Source organism: Salvelinus sp. IW2-2015, linkage group LG4p (genome assembly GCF_002910315.2).
Source record: "Salvelinus sp. IW2-2015 linkage group LG4p, ASM291031v2, whole genome shotgun sequence".
Classification (NCBI taxonomy): Eukaryota; Metazoa; Chordata; class Actinopteri; order Salmoniformes; family Salmonidae; genus Salvelinus; species Salvelinus sp. IW2-2015.
In genome coordinates, this window is record NC_036841.1 from 23,321,711 (window position 1) to 23,335,404 (window position 13,694).

The window sequence follows — 13,694 nt, forward strand, 5'->3', positions numbered from 1 at the left end:
TATCATACAATTCCAGTGGGGTCAGGAAATATAACATACACTAAGTTGACTGTGCCTTTAAACAGCTTGGAAAATTCCAGAAAAATTATGTCATGGCTTTAGAAGCTTCTGATATTCAATTGACATCATTTGAGTCATTTGGAGGTGTACCTGTAGATGTATTTCAAGGCCTACCTTCAAACTCAGTGCCTCTTTGCTTGACATCATGGGAAAATCCAAAGAAATCAGCCAAGACCTCAGAAAAAAAAGTCTGGTTCATCCTTGGGAGCAATTTATAAATGCCTGAAGATACCACGTTCATCTGTACAAACAATAGTACCACGCAGCCGTCAAAACACTCAGGAAGGAGACGCATTCTGTCTGCTAGAGTGAATGTACAGTAGTGCGAAAAGTGCAAATCAATCCCAGAACAACAGCAAAAGACATTGTGAAGATGCTGGAGAAAACAGGTACAAACGTATCTATATCCACGGTAAAACGAGTCCTATATCGATGTAACTCGAAAGGCCGCTCAGCAAGGAAGAAGCTACTGCTCCAAAACCGCCATAAAAAAGCCAGACTACAGTTTGCAACTGCACATGGGGACAAAGATCGTACTTTTGGAGAAATGTCCTCTTGTCGGATGAAACAAAAATAGAACTGTTTGGCCATAATGACCATCGTTATGTTTGGAGGAAAATGGGAGAGGCTTGCAAGCCAAAGAACACCATCCCAACCGTGAAGCACGGGGGTGGCAGCATCATGTTGTGGGGGGGTTGCTTGCTGCAGGAGGGACTGGTGCACTTCACAAAATAGATGGCATCATGAGGAATGAAAATTAGGTGAATATATTGAAGCAACATCTCAAGACATCAGTCAGGAAGTTAAAGCTTGGTCGCAAATGGGTCTTCCAAATGGACAATGACCCCAAGCATACTTCCAAAGTTGTGGCAAGTCAAGGTATTGGAGTGGCCATTACAAAGCCCAGACGTCAAACCTATAGAAAATTTGTGGGCAGAACTGAAAAAGCGCGTGCGAGCAAGGAGGCTTACAAATCTGACTCAGTTATACCAGCTCTGTCAGGAGGAATGGGCCAAAATTGACCCAACTTATTGTGGGAAGCTTGTGGAAGGCTACCCAAAATGTTTGACCCAAGTTAAAAAATGTAAAGGCAATGCTACCAAATACTAATTAAGTGTATGTAAACGTCTGACCCACTGGGAATGTGATGAAAGAAATAAAAGCTGAACACAAATCATTCTCTTATTATTCTGACATTTCACATTCTTAAAATTAAGTGGTGATCCTAACTGACCTAAAACAGGGAATTTTCAATATGATTAAATGTCAGAAATTGTGAAAAACGGAGTTTAAATGTATTTGGCTAAGGTGTATATAAACTTCTGACTTCAACTGTACATGTCATAACAAGATGCCCAGAGCTTCAAGTCAAGCTTCCTCAATCCTCTCTCGCTCTCTCCCAAACCAGCTAAACTTCAGTTGCATCTCGCGCCATAAACTGGTCTGTCCATAGCAACAGGCAGCACAGTGTGTGTGTGTTTGTCTTTCATTATGATGAAACCATGCCGTAACGGCAAAATACAATTTACCCTTAATGACTTTCTCATACAGATTAAATACTTTACCCACTCCTCGAAAAAAAATTGGAGGTTTAAAAAGGATCAGAAAACAAACCTGTACTTTTTTGCAGTTCCAAACAGTTTAGAACTTTATTTGTGTGGTCGGAACAGTGAAATGGAACAAATAAAATAAATGGTTCTGTTCAGAACGAAAGGATTGGAAAATAATTTAGGTTCCAACCCCTGATAGGCGTATATCAAATTGGGAGTCAAATGAAATCTAAGAGTCTAAACATGTTTGAGAAATTAAGGCATATACAGTGCATTCGGAAAGTATTCAGACCCCTCGAACTTTTTCATATTTTGTTACGTTACAGCATTATTCTAAAATTGATTAAATTCGTTTTTGCCTCATCAATCTAAACACAATACCCCATAATGACAAAGCAAAAACAGGTTAACAATTTCAGCAAATGTATATAAAATATAAAGTATAAATTATTCAGACCTTTAAATCAGTACTTTGTTGAAGCACCTTTGTCAGCGATTACAGCCTCGTGTATGACGCTACAAGCTCGGCACACCTGTACCTGGGGAGTTTCTCCCATTCTTCTCAAGCTCTGTCAGGTTGGATCTGGGGGCGTCGCTCCAGCTACAGTGGGGCAAAAAAGTATTTAGTCAGCTACCAATTGTGCAAGTTCTTCCACTTAAAAAGATGAGAGAGGCCTGTAATTTTCATCATAGGTACACTTCAACTATGACAGACAAAATGAGAAAAAAAAATKAAATTGTAGGATTTTTAATGAATTTATTTGCAAATTATGGTGGAAAATAAGTATTTGGTCAATAACAAAAGTTTCTCAATACTTTGTTATATACCCTTTGTTGGCAATGATAGAGGTCAAACGTTTTCTGTAAGTCTTCACAAGGTTCACACACTGTTGCTGGGAATTTTGGCCCATTCCTCCATGCAGACTCCTCTAGAGCAGCGATGTTTTGGGCTGTTGCTGGGCAACACGGACTTTCAACTCCCTCCAAAGATTTTCTATGGGGTTGAGATCTGGAGACTGGCTAGGCCACTCCAGGACCTTGAAATGCTTCTTACGAAGCCACTCCTTCGTTGCCCGGGCGGTGTGTTTGGGATCATTGTCATGCTGAAGACCCAGCCACGTTTCATCTTCAATGCCCTTGCTGATGGAAGGAGGTTTTCACTCAAAATCTCACGATACATGGCCCCATTCATTCTGTCCTTTACACGGATCAGTCGTCCTGGTCCCTTTGCAGAAAAACAGCCCCAAAGCATGATGTTTCCACCCCCATGCTTCACAGTAGGTATGGTGTTCTTTGGATGCAACTCAGCATTCTTTGTCCTCCAAACACGACGAGTTGAGTTTTTACCAAAAAAGTTCTATTTTGGTTCATCTGACCATATGACAGTCTCCCAATCTTCTTCTGGATCACCCAAATGCTCTCTAGCAAACTTCAGACGGGCCTGGACATGTACTGGCTTAAGCAGGGGGACAAGTCTGGCACTGCAGGATTTGACTCCCTGGCGGCGTAGTGTGTTACTGATGGTAGGCTTTGTTACTTTGGTCCCACGCTCTCCAGGTCATTCACTAGGTCCCCCCGTGTGGTTCTGGGATTTTTTTTTCTTCTTGTGATCATTTTGACCACACGGGTGAGATCTTGCGTGGAGCCCCAGATCGAGGGAGATTATCAGTGGTCTTGTATGTCTTCCATTCCTAATAATTGCTCCCACAGTTGATTTCTTCAAACCAAGCTGCTTACCTATTGCAGATTCAGTCTTCCCAGCCTGGTGCAGGTCTACAATTTTGTTGCTGGTGTCCTTTGACAGCTCTTTGGTCTTGGCCATAGTGGAGTTTGGAGTGTGGACTGTTTGAGGTTGTGGACAGGTGTCTTTATACTGATAACAAGTTCAAACAGGTGCCATTAATACAGGTAACGAGTGGAGGACAGAGGAGCCTCTTAAAGAAGAAGTTACAGGTCTGTGAGAGCCAGAAATCTTGCTTGTTTGTAGGTGACCAAATACTTATTTTCCACCATAATTTGCAAATAAATTCATAAAAAATGTGATTTTCTGGATTTTTTTTCTCATTTTGTCTGTCATAGTTGAAGTGTACCTATGATAAAAAGATGAGAGAGCCCTGCTACTTTTCAAGTGGGAGAACTTGCACAATTGGTGGCTGACTAAATACGTTTTGCCCCACTGTATTTTCAGGTCTTTCCAGAGATGCTCGAACGGGTACAAGTCCGGGCTCTCGCTTGGCCACTCAAGAACATTCAGAGACTTGTCCCGAAGCCACTCCTGCATTGTCTTGGCTGTGTGCTTAGGGTCAATGTCCTGTTGGAAGGTGTACCTTCACCCCAGTCGGAGTTCCTGAGTGCTCTGGAGCAGGTTTTCATCAAGGATCTCTCTGTACTTTGCTCCGTTCATATTTCTCTCGATCCTGACTAGTCTCCCAGTCCCTGCAGCTGAAAAACTTCCCCACACCATGATGCTGCCACCACCATGCTTCACCGTAGGGATGGTGCCAGGTTTCCTCAAGGCGTGACTCTTTGCATTCAGGCCAAAGAGTTCAATCATGGTTTCATCAGACCAGAGAATCTTGTTTCTCATGGTCTGAGAGTCCTTTAGGTACCTTTTGGCAAACTCCAAGCGGGCTGTCATGTGCCTTTTACTGAGGAGTGGCTTTCGTTTGGCCACTCTACCGTAAAGGCCTGATTGGTGGCGTGCTGCAGAGATGGTTGTCCTTCTGGAAGGTTCTCCCATCTCCACATAGGAACTCTAGAGCTCTGTCAGAGTGACCATCGGGTTCTTGGTCACCTCCCTGACCAAGGCCCTTCTCCCCCGATTGCTCAGGTTGGCCGGGCGGCCAGCTCTAGGAAGAGTCTTGGTGGGTCCAAATTTCTTCCATTTAAGAATGATGTAGACCACTGTGTTCTTGGGGACCTTCAATGCTGCAGACCTTGTTTGGTACTCTTCCCAAGAACTGTGCCGAAACACAATCCTGTCTTGGAGCTCTACGGACAATTCCTTCCACCTCATGGCTTGGATTTTGCTCTGACATGCACTGTCAACTGTGGGACCTTATATAGACAGGTTTGTGACTTTTCAAATCATGTCCAATCAATTGAATTTACCACAGGTGGACTCCAATCAAGTTGTATAAACATCAAGGATGATCAATGGAAACAGGATGCACCTGAGCTCAATTTCAAGTCTCATAGGAAAAGGTGTGAATACTCATGTAAATAAAATATTTGTTTTTAATAAATTAACAAACATTTCTAAAAACCTTTTTTTCCGTTTTGTCATTATAGGGTATTGTGTGTAGATTGATGAGGAACATGTTTTATTTATCAATTTTAGAATAAGGCTGTAATGTAATAAAAAGTGGAAAAAGTCAAGGGGTCTGAATACTTTCCGAATGTACTGTGTACTTTTTTCAAAAAAAATCTACACTAAAAATTAAGAAGAAGCAAAGGCTTTGATTTCTGGTCTGGAAACAGGTCTTAGAAAACATCTATAAGAAAAAGTCTTAAAAATGTACCAGAATATATTAAAAACACAATAACGTTGAAGTAAAGACCCCTGCCAACTAATCTTTAAGATATGTTCTTCTCTCCCTCATGAGGAGGGAAGATAATAAAAGTTCACAGAAGTAACAAGGTAGACCTATCAATTAGTGTTTTTACTGATATTAATTTTGTTTGTGAATTATTAAGTGATTAAAACTAGAAATTCCCTTACAAAATCGGTAACAGAATTTCCCCAAAATTGGTAATGGAATTTCTGCAATTTAATTGGCTACAATGGGAAATCATAGTAGTTACATACCACAACATTTTTGGGGTTGGCATGCATTTTAAGTGAAAAATCTGAGCATTAGCACAATTGCATTTCCGTGGAATTGCCTGGTAGGCAAGTGTGTGTGTGAAAAGTGTGACCAGGGCGCAGTGGCAGCCATGGGAAATCAGTTTCATGCTCCAGCTCTGGGACCAGGAGAGCGAGACAGACTCTACGGGTGCATCTCAACAGTCTTAAGTAGGCTGCTCATCCTATTGATTACACATCTGCTCAGATTAAGGAAAGGAGATGAGGACAATATTGAAATGCACCCCATCCTGGGCCTCTGAGGATATTGGCAGTGACCATCTGAGCAGTGAGCTGGGGCCCAATGTTTATGGACATCCTCTCTATACAGGCCAGGAGATAACCTAACTCTGCAAGGCCTTCATGTTGATTTGTGGAGCAATAAACTCTACATACACTGCAGTGGGCTTCTTTGAACTTCATTTCATCTGGCCTGTAAAACACCCTCCCACAGTACCTCGCTCAGGGCATACAGCCAGTACACACTACAGTCTCTCTCAATGGACCTTCACAGCATAAACCTTGAGTCACTGAACTGAGTCCAACTCTCGCAAGTGTGTGGGACTGTTAGGTGTGAATATGTATGTGCCAGAAACAAGCAACCGAGGAGTGACGAGAAAGAAAAAAGGGGGCACTTTCACATCTAGGAGTGACCTGGAAAATCTCTTCATACCTTCTTACCACTGACATTATTTGCCTAATTAATTGGAATCCAAATGAATCGGAAAGTGTTTGACTTTGACCTACATCATCCATCAACTCTTTTAGCCTATAGATGTCGATGGGAGATGTCAGTGATAATGCCAGTTAAACAGACAGAATTTAAGTGGGTTTCTGCCCATAGTTGTTTCTACCATGTTGCCCTCTGTGCAGCATGTGTGCTCTGGTCTTGTCTGTTGAGGTCACATTCGACCATACAGAATTGACTTCCTGCTTTGCGCTGCTGAAAGGGCGAGTCACCGTCCCCCCGGCAGCTTGGAAACACTTGTTTCCCTTGGTAAGGACATCACTGGCCAGCAAGGAAACAGGAAGTCAGACAATATGAATAAGTGCTTTATGATAGAACACCCTCTCATGCCTTCACATCATCATGCCAGCAACATTATAGTTCTTCCTTATGACTACTAACCGCTAGGATATAATCAGGGATGAATACAGAGGCTCAATCCTCCCACTGATAATATTATAAGTTCTGCAGCTGATCCATCTCTGGGCTATAAAAATACATGTAGAAAAACTGTTTCTGTCAGCATTACGGGACCAAAAACTTGTAAACACTTCCCTATCAAAAAARCATATCATAGCTTCCTTCTTTCAGGCTCAACGTCCCTATTTTTGTACCACCAGCCCACGATTATGCAAACCTGCATATTATTTTGGTAGAAAGTTAATTATGTATATAAAGGCCTGAAGCATGTGCGTCTCAGCACAGAACCCAGGCACAGCCATGGACTCCTCTCTCCCTCACACACAGACCTCTTCACATCAACGAGACCATATTCATCTGCACCTAAGAACCTGCTATATTTAGCATGGGATCCATTGCTCTTTGTCCTCCTGGGTCTGTATGTGCGGCTGTGGTTGTCTCCCAACACACAGTGAACAAAAGGAAGCAGCAGCACTGCCCTGGTCAAGAGAGCTGGGCTTACCTTCAATCTATCATATTCACTGTGCTGGAGCAGGTAAGAAGAAAAAAGACATTACCCTACGATAGAGTACTAGGAAGTCACCATCTGATGGATTACTCATCTAAAGTAATTATGTGAAGTAACAGACTCTGCAGGACTAAATGCAGCCAGTCATGCACTTTGATGCTGAAGCCCTTTAGCTGGCCTACATTAACACAGTCAAGCATAAATTAATCTGCTTTCAATACGTAGGAACACGATGACAACAGAAAAATTAACTCAGCAAAAAAAGAAACGTCCCTTCACTGTCAACTGCATTTATTTTCAGCAAACTTAACAGGTGTAAATATTTGTATGAACATAAGATTCAACAACTGAGACAAACTGAACAAGTTCCACGGACATGTGTCTAACAGAAATGGAACAAGGGGGGGGGGGGGGGGGGTCAACATCAAAAGTAACAGTCGGTATTTGGTGTGGCCACCAGCTGCATTAAGAATTACAGTGCATCTCCTCCTCATGGACTGCACCAGATTTGCCTGTTCTTGCTGTGAGATGTTACCCCACTCTTCCACCAAGGCACTTGCAAGTTCCCAGACATTTCTGGGGGGAATGGCCCTAGCACTCACCCTCCGATCCAACAGGTCCCAGACGTGCTCAATGGGATTGAGATCCGGGCTCTTCACTGGCCATGGCAGAACACTGACATTCGGTCTTGAAGGAAATCACACACAGAACAAGCAGTATGGCTGGTGGCATTGTCATGCTGGAGGGTCATGTCAGGATGAGCCTGCAGGAAGGGTACCACATGAGGGAGGAGGATGTCTTCCCTGTAACGCACAGCGTTGAGATTGCCTGCAATGACAACAAGCTCAGTCCGATGATACTGTGACACACCGCCCCAGACCATGACGGACCCTCCACCTCCAAATCGATCCTGCTCCAGAGTACAGACCTCTGTGTAACGCTCATTCCTTCGACGATAAACGTGAATCCGACCATCACCCCGGGGAGACAAAACCACGACTCGTCAGTGAAGAGCACTTTTTGCCAGTCCTGTCTGGTCCAGCGACGGTGGGTTTGTGCCCATATCCGACATTGTTACCGGTGATGTCTGGTGAGGACCTGCCTTACAACAGGCCTACAAGCCCTCAGTCCAGCCTCTCTCAGCCTATTGCGGACAGTCTGAGCACTGATGGAGGAATTGTGCATTCCTGGTGTAACTCGGGCAGTTGTTGTTGCCATCCTGTACCTATCCTGCAGGTGTGATGTTACATGTGGTCTGCCACTGCGAGGACGATCAGCTGTCCGTCCTGTCTCCCTGTAGCCCCGTCTTAGGCATCTCACAGTACGGACATTGCAATTTATTGCCCTGGCCACATCTGCAGTCCTCATGCCTCCTTGCAGCATGCCAAAGGCACGTTCACGCAGATGAGAAGGGACCCTGGGCATCTTTCTTTTGGTGTTTTTCAGAGTCAGTAGAAAGGCCTCTTTCGTGTCCTAAGTTATCACAACTGTGACCTTAATTGCCTACCATCTGTAAGCTGTTACTGTCTTAGCGACCGTTCCACAGGTGCATGTTAATTAATGTTCATTAATGTTCAGGTTGCAAGATTGAGGTTGCAAGATCGAATCCCCGAGCTGACAATGTAAAAATCTGTCATTCTGCCCCTGAACAAGGCAGTTAACCCACTGTTCCTAGGCCATCATTGAAAATAAGAATTTGTTCTTAACTGACTTGCCTAGCTAAATAAAAGGTAAAATAAATAAAATACAATTGTTTATGGTTTATTGAACAAGCATGGGAAACAGTGTTTAAACCCTTTACAAAGAAGATCTGTGAAGTTATTTGGATTTTTACGAATTATATTTGAAAGACAGGGTCCTGAAAAAGGGACGTTTCTTCTTTTGCTGAGTTTAGATTAAAAAAATGACAAAATGCATCTCCTCTCTAAGTAGCCTATCTATGTAGTGGATCTCATTACAAGGGTTATAGTGTTTTCAGATGGTAGGCTCCATCTCCCAACACAATTACGAGTCCCAGGCTCGTCTGTCCTCATGACAACCAGGCCCCAGCATTCCATCTGGGGCCATCATACTGTAGGTGGGACATTCTAATCTCCTGTGTTGACCACTGCTGCTAGACTATTTAGGGACAGAGAGCTCCACTTACACTGCGTCTCCAATTTACGGGTGAAAATAACATTTCAGCTATGATAAATACACACTCTAAAAGTGGCACAAGTGGCAGTTGAACAAGAATGAAATTAGATTATTTTTGGATTAGGCCTCATAGTAAATCTCTGATCATCTCTGTAGACAAACTGTACTGTAGTCCCTTACTAAATCCCCCACAGAAATGGTAAGACTGTCCGTGTCAATACTCTATAGGCCTACAGTTTCACAGACACGTGAGTGAAAGGCCATTGAGTCTTGGCTAGTCTAACTATAGTCTCTTCCCTCCATCTGTGCTCTGCCATTCATTCTCCCAACAAGACCAGCTAGTTCACATTCCTGCCCTGTGACGTTCACATGTTTTCAACAGCCATTTGGAAAGAGTGACACCCACTTTTCTTCAGAGGGGCAGYCAGACCTAGGCAGAGATGGCAGTCCCCCTCCACCACTCTCAAGGCCAACAATAACAACAAACTAACCCTGGTGACCTCTCAGGATGCAACGGCTGTTATAACAGCCATCTGCATGAAAGAGCCAGAGATCCAGGACATCTATCTAGTCTACAGCTAGAGGAGTGGGGGGTAGATTTGAACACTCATAGGCCCAGAGTACCAAAATATACCTGAAATGTAGCTGTACACATCAACAACCATGGCTTTATATAATAACACAAGAAAGACATGTAGTAGTGGTACGCGTGTACAAAATGCAGCCGTAGCTGCAGTAGGCCTACACATAATTTACACCTACCAACACACACAGGTCAGCACGACAAGATGAGCACCATTAGCTTATCAAAGATTCTTACAGGCTTCATAGCTTAAACTTCAATAATTACAACTACAGGCTACATTTGTCGAATTTGTAAAAAATTGTGACACTACGCAATGAGTGTAACCAAGCTGCCACTTCTCAATGTGCGCAATATTTCTCAGAAAAGCAAATTAAATCAAACTAAGTGCATATAGCAGCACTGTTGGAGCGAGTGGTCGCATTTCGCATTTCGCTCCGCAGGTAGTATTACATTTCATTACAGTACAACGGTTTGAACTTGTCTGATCTTAGCTGCTACATAGCCGTCTTTGTATCAAAGATATTGTGTAGTTTAGAGTAATTATCGTAATTACCGAGGTTAAGCTAGTCAGCTATTTTCGTCCTAGTCAACACTGCTAGCTAGCCAGCAGCTAGCAGCTAGCCAACGTCTACCGTCTCCGATAGCAGCACTGTAGAAACTATTACATTAGTTTCTACATTACAACGGAACGACTTGATTAGTGTAGTGTTAGCTAGCTACATAGTTGTCTTTGGTCTTTGTATCCAAGATAATTGTGTAGTTTAGAGTAATTGTCAAGGTTACCTAGGCAGTTCCGAGGCTACCTAGCCAGCTACTTTTTTCAAACTAAGTCAACAACGCAGCCACTGCTAGCTAGCCTACTCCACCAGCCAAGCAGCACTGTATCATTTTAGTCAATAAGATTTTTTGCAACGTAAGCTTAACTTTCTGAACATTCGAGACGTGTAGTCCACTTGTCATTCCAATCTCCTTTGCATTAGCGTAGCCTCTTCTGTAGCCTGTCAACTATGTGTCTGTCTATCTCTTCTCTCCTCTCGCACAGACCATACAAACGCTTCACACCGCGTGGCCGCCGCCACTCTAACCTGGTGGTCCCAGCGCGCACGACCCACGTGGAGTTCAGTCTCCGGCAGCCTCTGGAATGCAATCTGCGGCCAACAAGGCAGAGTTCATCTCATCAGCCTTCTTCCCTCCAGTCCCTCGACTTCTTGGCACTGACGGAAACATGGATTACCACAGATAACACTGCTACTCCTACTGCTCTCTCCTCGTCTGCCCACGTGTTCTCGCACACCCGAGAGCTTCTGGTCAGCGGGGTGGTGGACTAGGGATCCTCATCTCTCCCAAGTGACATTCTCTCTCTCTCCCCTGACCCATCTGCTCTCATCGCTCTCTTTGAATCCCATGCTGTCTACTTAGTTACCGCCACCTTTCAATGCTTAACATCCTTATCATTCATCGTCCCCCCAGGTTCCTTGGAGAGTTACCTAATGAGCTTGACGCTTGATAAGTTCTTTTCTGAGGATGGCTCACCTCTCACAGTTTCTGGTGACTTTAACCTCCCCAGTCTACTTTGACTCATTCCTCTCTGCCTCCTTTTTCCACTCCTTTCCCTCTTTTGACCTCAACTCTCACCATTTCCCCCCCTACTCACAAGGCAGGCAATACGCTTGACCTCATCTTTACTAGATGCTGTTCTTCCACTAATCTCATTGCAACTCCCCTCCAAGTCTCCGACCACTACCTTGTATCCTTTTCCTCTCGCTCATATCCAACACTTCCACACTCGCCCTACTCGGATGGTATCGCGCCGTCCCAACCTTCGCTCTCTCTCCCCGCTACTCTCTCCTCTCCTTCCATCCTATCATTCTCTTCCTCTCCTCACAACCTTCTCCAACCCTATCTTCCTGATTCTGCCTCCTCAACCTCTCTCTCCTCCCCTTTCTGCATCCTTTAACTCTCTATTTCCCCTATCCTCCAGGCCGGCTCGGTCCTCCCCTCCTGCTCCGTGCTCGACGACTCATTGCGAGCTCACAGAAAGGGCTCCGGGCGCCGAGCGGAAATGGAGGAAAACTCGCTCCTCCCTGCGGACCTGGCATCCTTTCCCATCTCTCTCTACATTCTCCTCTTCTGTCTCTGCTGCTAAAGCCACTTTCTACCACTCTAAATTCCAAGCATCTCCTGCTTAACCCTAGGAAGCTCTTTGCCACCTTCTCCTCCCTCCTGAATCCTCCTCCCCTCCCCCCTCCTCCTCCTCTCTGCGGATGACTTCGTCAACCATTTTGAAAGAAGGTCGACGACATCCGTCCTCGTTTTGGCTAAGTCAAACGACACGCTGGTTCTGCTCACACTGCCCTACCCTGTGCTTTGACCTCTTTCTCCCCTCTCTCTCCAGATGAAATCTCCGCGTCTTGTGACGGCCGCCCGCCCACAACCTGCCCGCTTGACCCTATCCCCTCTCTCTTCTTCCAGGCCATTTCCGGAGACCTTCTCCCTTACTCACCTCGCTCATATCACTCATCCTTGACCGCTGGCTACGTCCCTTCCGCCTTCAAGAGAAGCGAGAGTTGCACCCCTGCTGAAAAAACCTACACTCGATCCCCCGATGTCAACAACTACAGACAGTATCCCTTCTTTTCTTTTCTCTCCAAACTCTTGAACGGCCGTCCTTGGCCAGCTCTCCTGCTATCTCTCTCAGAATGACCTTCTTGATCCAAATCAGTCAGGTTTCAAGACTAGTCATTCAACTGAGACTGCTCTTCTCTGTGTCACGGAGGCGCTCCGCACTGCTAAAAGCTAACTCTCTCTCCTCTGCTCTATCCTTCTAGACCTACTGCGGCTGCTTTGATCAGTGAACCATCAGATCTCCTCTCCACCTCTCTCGAGTTGGGCATCTCCGGCGCGGCCCACGCTTGGATTGCGTCCTACCTGACAGGTCGCTCCTACAGGTGGCGTGGCGAGAATCTGTCCTCGCACCACGTGCTCTCACCACTGGTCGGCCCCAGGGCTCTGTTCTAGGCCCTCTCCTATTCTCGCGCTATACACCAAGTCCTTGGCTCTGTCATTCCTCACATGGTCCTCTCCTATCTGCTTATGCAGACGACACAACATATTCATATTCTCCTTTCCCCTCTTCTGATAACCAGGTGGGAATCGCGATCTTGATTCTGCATCTGATGTCTGGCAGACATTCAGAGTGTGGATCGATCGGATCACATTCCAGTTACGCTCGGCACCATCGCAAGCGCATCTTGGGGAGTGGAACATCTCTCCGCGTCTCAACAAGAAAGAGAGCTCTGAACTCCTTTTCCCTTCTCTTCACCGGGGTGAAGGACTGCCCGTTCCTGATCTCGGCCATCGACGGTTAGTCATAACACCTCAATTGTGGTTCCCCTCCTGTCGCCAGGAGTGCTAAGAACCTTGGCGTGATCCTGGACAACACGCTGTCGTTCTCAACTAACATCAAGGCGGTGACCCGTTCCTGTAGGTTCATGCTCTACTCTGATCAGGCCCTACACCCAAACAAGGGCACTGCGTTCATCCACCTCTGGCCTGCTCGCCTCCCTACCTCTGAGGAAGTACAGTTCCCGCTCAGCCCAGTCATGGCAGTAGCTAATTTGAATCTGCTGCAAAGAGTAAATACCCATTCAGAGAGCAACACACACACACAAAATAGCAAGAGAGCAGGGAGGGGACGAAAATGTAGGCTGTGTCGTTTTCATAGTATTGACATAGGCTACTGTAAAAGTTATCACATAATGACTGTGTAATACACATTAATGATAGAGTGAAAGTTTGCCTACTTGTTTTAGTAGGCTACACAGGGTATTGGTCCTACATACAAAAATGGAGGCCTATCTGAA

The 13,694-nt window shown here is 45.1% G+C and overlaps 1 protein-coding gene across 5 annotated transcripts in view; it reads right to left on the reverse strand.

Annotated features, from left to right (window-relative positions):
* The window catches only part of LOC111960718 (CUE domain-containing protein 1), a 60,703-nt gene that overhangs the window by 28,644 nt on the left and 18,365 nt on the right, over positions 1-13,694 (reverse strand). For 2 of the 5 annotated variants that reach the window (XM_070438998.1, XM_070438995.1), the window contains exon 2: positions 2,068-2,211. The exons of the other annotated variants lie outside the window; for them this stretch is intronic. The gene's annotated coding sequence lies outside the window, so the exon portion shown is untranslated. The remainder of the gene's footprint in view (positions 1-2,067; positions 2,212-13,694) is intronic. 5 annotated transcript variants of the gene reach the window in all.